The sequence below is a fragment of the Lissotriton vulgaris genome, unplaced genomic scaffold (assembly GCF_964263255.1).
Source record: "Lissotriton vulgaris unplaced genomic scaffold, aLisVul1.2 SCAFFOLD_1119, whole genome shotgun sequence".
Taxonomy (NCBI): Eukaryota; Metazoa; Chordata; class Amphibia; order Caudata; family Salamandridae; genus Lissotriton; species Lissotriton vulgaris.
In genome coordinates, this window is record NW_028246957.1 from 692177 (window position 1) to 704949 (window position 12773).

The window sequence follows — 12773 nt, forward strand, 5'->3', positions numbered from 1 at the left end:
CGGTAGTTTCTCCTGCCGCTTGCCATTTAGTGAATGTTGATGTCAAACTTCACACTGCACAATTCCACAACTAACAATTACAACACAACCCATACAATTCCACTCCACACAACATACACCCACTACACTCCCAACCAAAACACATAAGTAAAAGACAATGTCATTTACAATGCCAATCGCTCTAACTCCTACAAATGCCAGACCTATTGTATTGCAAAGGCTTGTTTTAACGCCTCCCCTGCAAACAGAAGCTGGGTGACTTGCAAAACGTGTCCATCAGGAAAAACAAAATTGCAAAGATTTAGTTTCTATAATCAACTTTCTTTTATTTTGCAGAGTCTTATTTTCTCACTTTGCACTCATGTTTTGTTTTTGCTCATGGGCACAGTTCACAAAAGGTGAGGATTATCTCATGCAAAGAGATATTGTTACTTTCTTATGTGTAATTTCTAAAATGATGCTTTAACACCTAATCGTGCAATACACTCAAATACACCCCACTCCTATCAGCCCCACTCCAATCCACCCCAACTCACCCCACACCAATCCTCCCCACTCAATCCAATCCACCCAGACCAATCAAATTCACCCCACTCCAATCCGAACCACTCACCCACACCCAGTCCAATCCAATCCACCACACTACAATGCTCCCAATCGAACCACTCCAATCTGCCTCACTCCAATCCAAAACAATCTGCCCTACACCATTCATCCATAATCCAATCTGCCCTACTCCACTCCAAAACAATCTGCCTCTCTCCAGTCCAAACCAATCTGCCCCTCTTCAATCTGCCCCATTCCACTCTAAAACAATCTGCCCCACTGCAATTTGAAGCAGTCCAATCTTGCCGTTCCAAACCAAAACAGTCTGTCCTACTCCAAACTGCCCCACTCCAATCCAAAACAATCTGCCTCGCTCCACGTTGCCCCACTCCATCCCAATTCACCTCCACTCACTCCAATCCACCCCACTCCGATCCACCTCACCCACCCCATGCCACACCAATCCAATCCAACCCAAACCAAACTACCCCACTCCAATCCAATCCACCACACCCCAGTCCAGTCCACCCAATCCACCTCACTCCAATTCACCCCACCCCACTTCAATCCAAAACAATCTGCCCCACTCCAATCCAAAACGATCTGCCCCACTCCAATCTATCGTCGCACTCCAGTCTGCTCCACTCCAGTCTGCCCCACTCCAATCCAAAACAATCTTCCCCACTTCCAATCTACCTCATTATAATCCAAAACAATCCACCCCACTCCAATCCGCCCCACTCCAATCCATCCCAACCCACTCCATTCCAATCCATCTCACCTCACCTCACCTCACCTCAACCAATCCACCTCACCCCAATCCAGTCTACTCCACTCCAATCCAATCCACCCCACCCTAATCCAATCCTCCCAATCCAGCCAAATCTAATCTACCCCACTCCAATCCACCCTACTCCAATCTGCCCCACTCCAACCCACCCCACCACACTCAATTCTAATCCATCTCATCTCAACTCACCTCACCCCAAACCAATCCACCTCACCCCAATCCAGTCTACTCCACTCCAATCCACCCCACCCCAATCCAATCCTCCCAATCCAATCCTCCCAATCCATCCAAATCCAATCTACCCCACTCCAATCTACCCCACTCCAATCTACCCCACACCAATCCACCCCACTCCAATCCACCCCACTCCAATCCACCCCACACCAATCTACCCCACCCCAATCCACCCCACTCCAATCCACCCCACTCCAATCCACCCCACTCCAATCCACCCCACTCCAATCCACCCCACTCCAATCCACCCACTCCAATCTACCCCACACCAATCTACCCCACCCCAATCCAATCCACTGCACTCCAATCCAATTCACCCCACCCCAATGCAATAAACCACAATCCAATCCACCCCACTCAATCCAGTCCACCTCACTCCAATCCAGTCAACCCCACTGCAATCCCATCTACTCCACTCCATTCCACCCATCCCACGTCAATCCATGTTACCCAACTCCATTTCACCCCACTCCATTCCACCCCACCCCACTCCAATCCACCCCACCCCACTCCAGCCCACCCCACTCCAGTCCAGCCCACCCCAATGCACTCTAATTCGTTCCACCCTAATCCACCCCAGTCCAATTCACCCCACCCGATTTCAGTCCACCCCACTCCATTCCTCCCCACTGCAGTCCAATCCACCCCACTCTACTCCAATCCTCCCAATTCTACCTCAATAAAATCCACCCTATCCCAGTTCAGTCAAATCCATCCAGCCTACCACGCTCCAATCCACCCCACTCCAGTCCAATCTATCCCTCTCCAGTCCAGTCTAATCCACCCCCTCCACTCCATTCTAATTAACCCCTCTCCAAACCAGCCTACTTTAATCCAGTCCAATCCACCCATCCCATCCAACCCAATCCAATCCACCCCACTCCAATCCAATCCACCCCACCATCCACCCCACTCCAATCCAATCCACCCCCTCCAGGCCAGTCTAATCCACCTCTCCACTCCACTCTAGTTCACCCCTCTCCACACCACCCTACTATAACCCAGTTCACCCCCAATCCAATCCATTCCAGTCCTCCCCACCCCAAACCAAACGAATCCACCCCACTTTAAGCCACCAAAATCCAATCCACCTCAAACTTTTCAATCTACCCCATCCTAATCACCCCATCCTGTCCATCACACCAATCAGCCCCTCTCTACTCAATCCAACCAACCTACCCCAATCCAATCAACCTCAATATATTCTAGTCCAATCCACCCCACTATCTCAATCTAATCTAACCCATTCCACCGCATTCCACCTTACTCCACTACACTTTATGCCACTACACTCTACAACAATTCACTCTGACACTGCACTCTACCACACTCTCTGCCACTGAACTCTTCTCCCCTCTATTCAACTCCATGACACTCTAATCTAAAAATTCCAGTCTACAACAGTCTATTCCTCCACTCCAAGCCACTAACTTCTATCTGTGCTGAACAGCAGCCACAATGGTGTACAACATGGCAGAATTTCATTGCCAAAGCGTAACAGCACTTGTATAGGCGAGACCTATTGGCTTTGCTAATGCTTGTTCTTCATTGTGCCATATTAGAGCACCTTCCAAGGTGCGAGTTCACGACTAGCACTGTGCAACAACGTCTCTTTTGTGTTGGAGTTTAAAGTCTATAATGTTGTTCCACCTATATTAATAATCTAGGTCACATGCAGGGTACAGATGACAAATGACTTGCCTCTTAGTTCACTGGTAGCGGGAGACATACATATGTATAAATTCATGTATAAAAACTATCTCTTTTAAAAATACCTGTCTGTGAATTGATATATTGTGATGTACTAAGGTGAACCACTTCTGCATGTTGGAGAAATACAGTTTTAAATTTTTAGTGTCTGAGCCCTCCTCTCACACCTGCCCAGGCCCCTTAAGGCCTTGCTGGGTGCACCCCAAATCATTATCTTCCATCTTGTGAATTGCAGCCTACCTGTGCCCCAGATTGCAGTGAACAGAGTCGAGGAAGTGGTAAGGAGACAGACTAGTGCTGTCTCTTCCCAAAACTATAGTTGTTTAATAAACTATTTTCCCTTTCTGTGATTACTGTCTTTGCATGTGGTTGTTACAGTTTAAAATTGCAGTTTTGACCTGCCTGTGATTGCATATTTTATCACCTGTTTTGTGTTTTAAACTTGTGGTTTTCCCTGCCCATGATTGCTTGCATTTAACGTGTTGAATTGTGGGATTTGCAGTCCAATACTTTCTAGCAGCGGCTGTGTCTGCGCAAACATGCCTCTCGCAAAAGATCTCTTGCATCCGTCTCCCGAGGAGAAGAGGAAACACAAGAAGAAGCGTCTGGTTCAGAGTCCAAACTCTTACTTCATGGATGTGAAGTGTCCAGGTTGCTACAAAATCACCACTGTATTTAGTCATGCACAAACGGTGGTCCTGTGTGTGGGCTGTTCTACGGTTCTTTGTCAGCCCACAGGGGGGGAAGGCGAGGCTCACGGAAGGTTGCTCCTTCAGACGAAAACAGCACTAAGTGCCATCTGCATGCTGAGTGACGATGGGTAGGACTACCTGCACAGTATGTGGCACAGAACGTCAGTTCAGGAGCAGAGTTGAGCCGTGGTGGACAAGTGCAAACTATATGGAGAAGGGACAATGAAAATCTGAATGTTAGATGGAAATATTGGGCTCTCATACACTGTACCTGTAGCCTTATCCATCTGACTCAATAAATTTGGATATAAAACTCAGTCCAATCTCTGTAGTTTGTCCCTCTCATTCCTTGGTGACAATTCTGTTTTCTCTCCAAATTTCTCCTTTGCTCTGTGCTAAGACCTGTGTGTTTAAACAGTGCACCCCCAGCCACCATTTTGTGTTCACAAGCCAGTGAGGCCGGCCTCCCTGACCCCGTTTGGGGGAGGCTTTCTATTGGAAGTAGCGCTAGAGCTACCTGTACCATTGGCTGCTTGGACTGGGGTTGGGACTACTGGTAGGGCTAGGGCTCTATTGGACGTAGAGATCAGGGTTTTTGAAACTGATTGGGTGCTTGGACTAGGGCTAAGAATGGCTCTAAGGTCCTGGTCTCCTATTGGTTCTGGATTTTAGGGCTAGTGTTGTGATTGGATAGTGTTAGGGCTAGGGTTCCCATTGGTTGAAAGGGTTACCTGATTACTAGGGCTATAAAAGGCCAGGCTTAGGGTGTCTCAGCCCGGGCGTCGAGGCTAAGGGTGGAGAGGACAAGGGCAGTTTCCTGTTTGAGACTGTTAAGGGCGGAGAGGACAAGAGCAGTTGCCTGTTTGAGACTGTTAAGGGCGGACAGGACAAGAGCAGTTGCCTGTTTGAGCCTGTTCGAGACTGACCAGGGCCAGAAATGCTGCCCATTGTCTCATTTAGCAATACCCAGCCCACACCATCCACAAAGAGCAACACACTCACAACAAATGCACACCACACACAACACTATCCACAGATTAATGTACCAGCATGCACCACAAACCCAACCAAACCACATCTACACACCCTACTATCCCAACTACCTCACATATCCACCATCACCCCCAAACAGTACACAACTCTATCCTATACCACTAACCAATACACTCATCACTAACACAACGCCAATCAACACCATACATGACTACATCCCATTCAGACACACTCTCCTTGCTGTAATTACACCTAACAGAGCACCTTTTATCACTAACAAACATGTAAACATCCTTCCATCAGTTGTCCAACAAACACCCTCCTCTCCCTTCTACCATAATAATACTAACACACAACACACACACTGCACACCACCACACTTTGTAACTCTTGCAACAAACCAGTCTAAGATAAACACTGTCCCCTCTACTTCATTTCCTCCTACACACAACATACACTGTACTCCTAAACACATCACCACCCCTCTACGTCTCAAACTTCTCTCACAAACAATACTACACAACCAAATCCAGTGCATGAAACATATACATCAGCACCCCTTTTCACTACACCTCAAAAGCAAAACATATCACACACACCAGCACAGCAAGATCTTCAGAGCACAACACCTCATCAGTCAGTCAAAGTACTTTATTTCGGTAACATACCATAAAAAGGCCTTACATACACAATAAGCATAACACAATACGAAAGGATAAAACAAGTTAAACCTTGTATTAAAAATCACATACAAACAGTTCCTGCAAATATTAAAAAACATCGGATATTACACCGAAATGTCAGTATATAAAATGTATAAAATTGTATAAAAAGTGTGACACCTCCTAAAAAGTAGCCCTTAGTGCGAAATATGAGCTTCCAGCTTTAGTATTGCACATCTCAAATCTTGCTGTGGCAAAAACTATCAGGGGGGAAGTGTCGTATTTAAGAATCCTGAAGACCTCCCTGTAATCCCTAACGCCCCTAGCCCTACGTAGCTGCAGAATCCATTTCTCCCTAGCTCTAGCGTAAGTGGGGCAGAAGAGCAGAACGTGCAGATATGTCTCACAGCCGCTCGAACACCCCGTGCAGGTACTTGCCGTTGAGGAGGCGTTCTGCCTTTTGTGCGTTACCGCCCTCAATGGTAATGCACTGTGTCTGAACTGGGTGTAAAGTTTCTTAGCTAAGGAGGGCTGGATATCATCCAAAAAGACTTCAAAGCGAGGATAAGTCTTGATGTTCAAGAAAGTGTCCGTTAGCCTACCCATCGAGGGATTACTTGTTGTAGACTCCGTGCGGTACCTCCTAAGAGCTACATTTAGTAGTTTTTTAGAAAGCAAAGGACAGGAATCTTGGGGAAACGGCCACATGTCTCCTCTGCCTAAAGCATGGCAGAGGTGCTTGATGTAATTCAACCAGGGTATTTTCCCCGTGGTCCCCCTCTGCAGAATGTCTCTCAGGTCATCCCTATAGCTCGAGAGCTCAGGAGTCGCCCAAAGACGCCTCCAATACAGTAGAGGGCGATTTGCTACAATCTCCTGGATTGGTACCAGGCCCAGGTCCAACCTCAGAGGGATCAAGGGCGAGCTCACAGGGAGACGGAGCAAGCGCCTAATAAAACTGTTTTCCGTGAGCATCAAAGGGGCAGCTGATGTATGGCCCCATAGCTCTACGCCATAGAGTGTGCCTCCTCTTGCTTGGGCCTTATAAATCTCAAGAGGCGGGTTCAGGAGTTTCAATGAGGTGTTATTAAAAACCTTTAAAATACCACCCGATGATTGTGCCAGCTTTAGGTTGGCCCTAGCCTTATGGGACCCCCAGTCCATCTTGTCATTCAGTGTGACCCCCAGGTACTCAAAGGTGGACACACGGTCCAACACTGTTCCATTCATATGCAGGGGGGGGGGGGGGCAATTGGCCGATTTATAGTTAAAGACCATGAACTTTGTTTTCGAGATATTGATCTCCAGATTTCTCAGATGACAAAAGGAGCAGAATGCCTCTAATGTGCGCTGTATACCCCCTGACGATTTTGACACCAGGAGAGTACCATCGGCGAACATTAGGGCCGGTATCCGTTGCCCCGCTAAACTAGGAGAGTCCAAATCTTTTGCTCCAGAGAGATGGTCTATTAGCCCATTAAGAAAAAGGGAGAAGAGGGTAGGGGCCAAGACACACCCCTGCCTTACTCCCCTCTAAACCGGGAAGAGGGCCGACAACTCCCCATTCCTCCCATACCTCACCCTAGCATATGTGCCCTGGTGCAGTCATTTAAATAGGTGGCACAAGTAAGGGGGCATCCATCGCCAGCAATAAGGCCCACAACTTGTCCCTGTGGACCAGGTCAAACGTGGACCGAAGGTCCACAAAGATCAAAAACAAACTACCCGCCCCAATAGTGACCGTCTTCCAATAGACCAAACTGTAATCTTAACAGTTGGTCTATGGTAGAAACCTTTGCTCGGAAGCCCGCCTGAAGGGAGGTTAGGATATGTTGGTCATCCATTCAACTCTGCAACCTTGATAACAAAAGGCGGGCAAAGATTTTCTGGAGGACATCGATCAAACTTATGGGGCGGTAGTTAGCCGGGTAGAGGAGGGAAGCTTTCTTGTGAATGGGGATTATTTTGGCTCCCAACCAAGTTTCAGGGATCTCCAAACCCTGCAGAATGGAATTAAAATAAACACAAATGTAGGGAGCCCATACCTTTTGTTCGCTACAGTAGAGGTCGCCAGGGAACCTGTCCAGGCCTGGAGCTTTTCCTAATTTCAAGCTACGAAGGGCCACCTGCACTTCATGGACAGAGCAAGGTGGGCAGACCGGGGCTGGGGCTTCCAGGAGAGCCAATTCTGTAGGGCGATTTTGCAATACGGCCTCCTCGTGGTGGTCACTATGGCCAGATGAATACAGGGGCTTAAAATGATCTAGCCACGCGTCTTCACTCAGATTAGGGATGATGGCTGACTTCCCCTCGGCCGACCCGACTCACACAAGGTTCCAGAATGACCTGAATTCTCAGGTTCCCAATGCCACTCAGATATTGTCCCACCTGGCAGCTTCCCACTCAGCCCTAGCCTCCTTAATCAAAGTTTTATACACCTCCCTTGCCGTTCTATTATTAGAAATTGAGCCCGATTTGGCCTCCCTGATCAAGCACCTCTTCGCGTAGCTACATGCTTTATTAAACCAGTGATCCCGCCTCTTTGTCCCACCACTCCTAACACCCGAAGAATAGAAATAGCAGGCCAGGGAGCCAAAAAAGTTGTTATGTATGTCTTGGAGCCCCTGAGAGTGGGAGGGGAGAGGTTCGCGACCTGCGCCCAGGAGGTTAGAGACCTCCGTGAGAGAGCTTACAATGAGTTGATATAATTCTGCCAGCCTCTCAGGAGCCAGTACAATCCTCTCCCATCTAACTCTTCTCCCTCCCGCAGCTATGACTAGATTACAGTCAGTAGCTGTTTCCTCACGTCCTGAATCACTGTGACAACTAAGGGGAACAAGCAGTTCTAATGACAATAAATTGTGATCACTGTCAACCCTTGGGATCACAGAAAAAGTTCTGAGGCAAGCCCAAAACTCTACATTCACCAATATATAATCTATGGTAGAGCTTCCCCCCGGTCTGTTAAATGTACTGGTCCCTGGAACATCTGGGGCCAATCTACCATTACAATCCCTTAGTGAATATAGAAAAACCAACTTGTTAATCGCAAGGGCCAGTGGTGGTAGGCGCTTTTCTGGGTACATGGTGCAGTCCGGAATGAACCAACTTTCGTCTTCTTCCACGGATATAGAGGGAATCCCCGAAAGTGGCTCAAAGTGACAGTTAAGGTCTGCACCAATAATTTTATGAGCACCCGGGGGAAGAGTTTGTAAAAGAGCCTCCAGTGCTTCCAAGGTTAATAGGCCCAGCTGGAGCGGATGAGGGCGCAGGTATATATTAAACACTGCCAGCATAGGCCCCTTATTGAAATTCAATATAACACAGAGAATGTCCGGGCAGTGGGAATCTACGACCTTAACCGTACATCCCAGATGAACAGCTACCCCTCAAGCCCTGAACTGCTGGGATATGGAAGGACGCATATCCCTCCTTGACCGGAGGGGACAGCATCCACGTCTCTTGAAAGAGACATAGATCATAGCACTCCATCAACTCTCCCCACTCCGGGTTTAGCAGATTTATCTCGAGTCCTGCTACATTCCAAGAGCCTATAATTGGAAAGTGCGTTGAAGCAGGAACCGGGGGGTCCGCCGGTAATAGAGGCTCGGTAGAGCAGGAAGGTTTAGAATGTAAATGGTTACCCACTTTCTCTACAGAACTAACTAACCCCTGATTAGAAGAGGGGGGGGGGGAATAATAAAATGTGTCCCTTCCAGACTGAATCTCTCACCAGAAGCACCCTTCACTCTGCTAGGATTCCCCCCACCTTCACACTCCGTGTGGGGCAAAACAGATCCTACGGGGGAGCAGATTGATAACGGTCAGTCTATATTGCTTAGGGCAGAGTATCTATTACCCACAGCGATGTTAAATTCATGATCATAACCAGCAAGAAAGGGGCGGAATGGGTCATGCCCCCCTAGAGCTGGAGGTTGTGAATAGAAATACCCCAAATGGACGGTGTTAATAGAGTTCGCGTGGGAAAACCCTCCATTGTGTAATACATGTTCAACAGCTCTTGGATCCCGAAAATTCACAATCACACAGTCGCCACTAATGTCCTTAGGTCTCGTCCCCAACCAACTTACTCTACGAGCAAACATAATTTCCCCCTGCTCGGCACCCATTAAAGGTCTGTGCCTACTTAACCAGAAGATAACTTTGTTCTTCAATTCTGGAAAAGATTCCCTTGTATCGCCTGGGAGGGCAGGGACGCCTGTGAGCACCACCACATAGGGCCAGGCTTCCGGCGGAAGCTGGTGTAGGGGAGTATATTTAGAAGAGCCCAGCATGTTGTTATTTCCTAACGGGCACTCTAAGAGCCCGGTTGGTTTTGGCAGCCCTGGTGGTTCCTGTACTTTACGTCCCGGGACAGATGGTGACACAGTGGGGTGACCAATGGGACCTGGGCCATTAGTAGTCAGTGTGGGAGTCATGATCTTAGGAGGGATCAGTGCAGGGGTGGGGGGATTAAGGCAAAGACTATTGGCCGGAGGCTGGTCCTTCGCAGCCACGTTGATGAGTCCTTTAGCCAGAGCCGAGATAGTATTCCCCGGTGCGGTGGCTGTCTGTGCTTTCCCTGAGCCTTTACTATTTGTCAAAGAAGCCAGTCTGTCAATCTTAGAGGACAAAGATTTAAAATGGGTATTGATGACTAGTTCCATATGGGTCTGGAGATCGAACAAAAGGTCAGTAGCCCAGCGAGGGGGGCCAGAGAAAACACGAAGACCGGGAGTAGGTACTGGTGCCTTAGTGGGTTTCCCCTTTTTCTTGGATTTTTTGTGTCTGGCACCACGCACGTGCTCGTGGGGTGGGGCCCGGGCAGGGGAAAAGGAAGGTCGGGATTGCGGGCTCTCAATTGCAAAATCTGAGTCAGACACAATCTCAGAACCAGGTAGGTCTGAGAATGAGGGCATAAGGGAGGTCATGGAATCTGCAGGAAAAGCTGTGGCTACGGTGCAGTCTTCGAAAAGAGTAGAGGAGGGCATAGCAGGGGTAATCGAAAGACGCCTTTCCGTATTTTCTATAGCGTTGGCCACAACCCCTATTGTTTTTTGAAGCATTTTATCAATAGCCGTAAGGCTAGGTAGGGGTTGCGTAGAAGCCGCTAATAGCCTGGTTGTAGGGCGGTGGGCAGTCAACTTATCTCCCTTGCCCATGCTGCTGCTCTCAGCCACTTACAGCCAATTGGGGGGTGAAATAAAATACCTAAAATGCTAAATTACACCAAGAGCAGGAATACAGAAAACTGTGGCAATATAACAAAAGAGGCCAAGTAAAATATTTAAGCAACAAGAAATGTTGTTAGTCACTTCGACTGCATATTATAAAAGAACATTAAAACGAGGTACCGCTTTAGAGTTCACCCAAGATGTCTTTTGCGGAAAGGTTTAGAGGGGTGGCCCAGCCCGGCCTCTGTCGACCCCGGACGGCCACAGACGGTCCCGCCCTTGTCCTGGGCTTCTCCCGGGACACTCCCGCGCGCTCCCCGCCGCGGGATTTATGGGTAGCTTAAGTAGTTGGAACCATTGTGGGCGTGACTCTGACCCGGCCCAGGTGAACTGGCAGGTGGAATCCTGGGACTTGGAGTGCGTCCCTGTAGCTCCGGCGTCAAACTCCAAGCATGCGATGGTCAGCGCTCAGGCAGCAAGTCCGGGCCTCAACAACAAAAGCCCCTGCAGGCAGCAGCCTTCCCCACAACTCCCAGTGTTGCGTGTTTATCTAGGTTCCTGATCGATACTGTGACCTTATGCCCCTATTCGGCTATAAATCCATTTATTCCCTATATTGGCATAACCGTTCAAGTGCGATATTCAGAAAGTCATCTCTGGCCTCACACGAACAGAGCCACATTCCAGCATAGTTCTCTGCCACTTCCTTTGCAACCAATTAGTGCAATGACAGAGCAGAAGTCACTATCTGATATTCCTAGATTAACACTCCGAGATCTTCAACAAGATAAAAACTCAGCAAACCTGGAAATCCCGGCTTGCTGTGTTTTGATTAGTAATGGAACTCTAATGAGCAACTGATAACTATCACTTCCTAGTGACATCTTTAATTGACGTCTTATGTCCAGCAAACTTGCGTCAAACCCGGCACCTGTCAGGTATAAATATTACCAACGTTGCCTTAAGCAATGAGAGCTGTCGTGCTGTTGTATGCTGCCGTGCACCCTGTTGTGCATCCCATTGCTGCTGCAGGCAGTACGCTGCTGCTGCTGTCCCTTGGTGGTGAAGCTACTGATACCATTATCGCTGCTAAAGCGCGAACGATGGTGCAGTACGCTTAGGAGCTGAACAGCCGTCCCTCTGCGAAGAAGCCCAGCAAATTCCAGCTGCCGAGGACGCTGTCCCCCCTCCTCCTCCCGACGCGCTGAAGAAGAGCCGCTGCCTTTCTCCTGCAGAGAAATCCAGCTCCAGCGTTTCCGGTCTGCCCTCGCGGGTGACTGGGATATTGAGTGCCCCCTGAAGGAAATACCAGACTTCCATCATTCTATTCAGAGGTATGGTGTTGACTAAACCCTTAGACGAGAATTCTTGAAGCAAACCTTGGCAAAACCAACTTAACTTAAAGCTACTTACTTACTCCCCTTCCACGTGTTAGGCTTAGGTCAGGCACACTGGGGTAGGCTTAGTCAGAAGCACCAGTTGAGTATTTTAGCCTAATGTATATATAAATGTATATATGTTTTATTACTTTTAAACCATTGTATGGCTAAGAAACCATATCAATGCTTTTACAGTTCTATTTCGCAATCCTTATCTTACTGTACGTACTTTTTATAATAACAAGTCTTGCAATTGTGGCAATCCATTTCTCTTGTACGAGAAGAAAGACTGTTCAATAAATGTTAACCTTTATTGACAAACGCCCGTCTCTCTCTTCTCTACATCTCGTGAAAGTAAATTGCACTAAACTGACTGAGTCAAATACCTGTCTATTGTTTCACACGACCCTAGAGATTGACTCTTGATCTGAGGAGCAAAGTTGTCATGTTGCACGGTTGTTGGAAAGCTGAATCCCTTCTTGTCTGTGCCAGGGAAGCTGATCACTTCCTATACAGAGAAGAAAGTTTCCAGTGACCTCTGTGCTAGTTGGTAACACACCCAATTAAGTTTAGCATAGTCAGTGGAGGCCTGG

General features: G+C 48.1%; 1 pseudogene; it reads left to right on the plus strand.

The window, feature by feature from the left end:
* Positions 1 to 3801: 3801 nt before the first annotated feature.
* On the plus strand, positions 3802 to 4289 carry LOC147665683 (small ribosomal subunit protein eS27 pseudogene; annotated as a pseudogene).
* The last annotated feature ends 8484 nt before the right edge of the window (positions 4290 to 12773 follow it).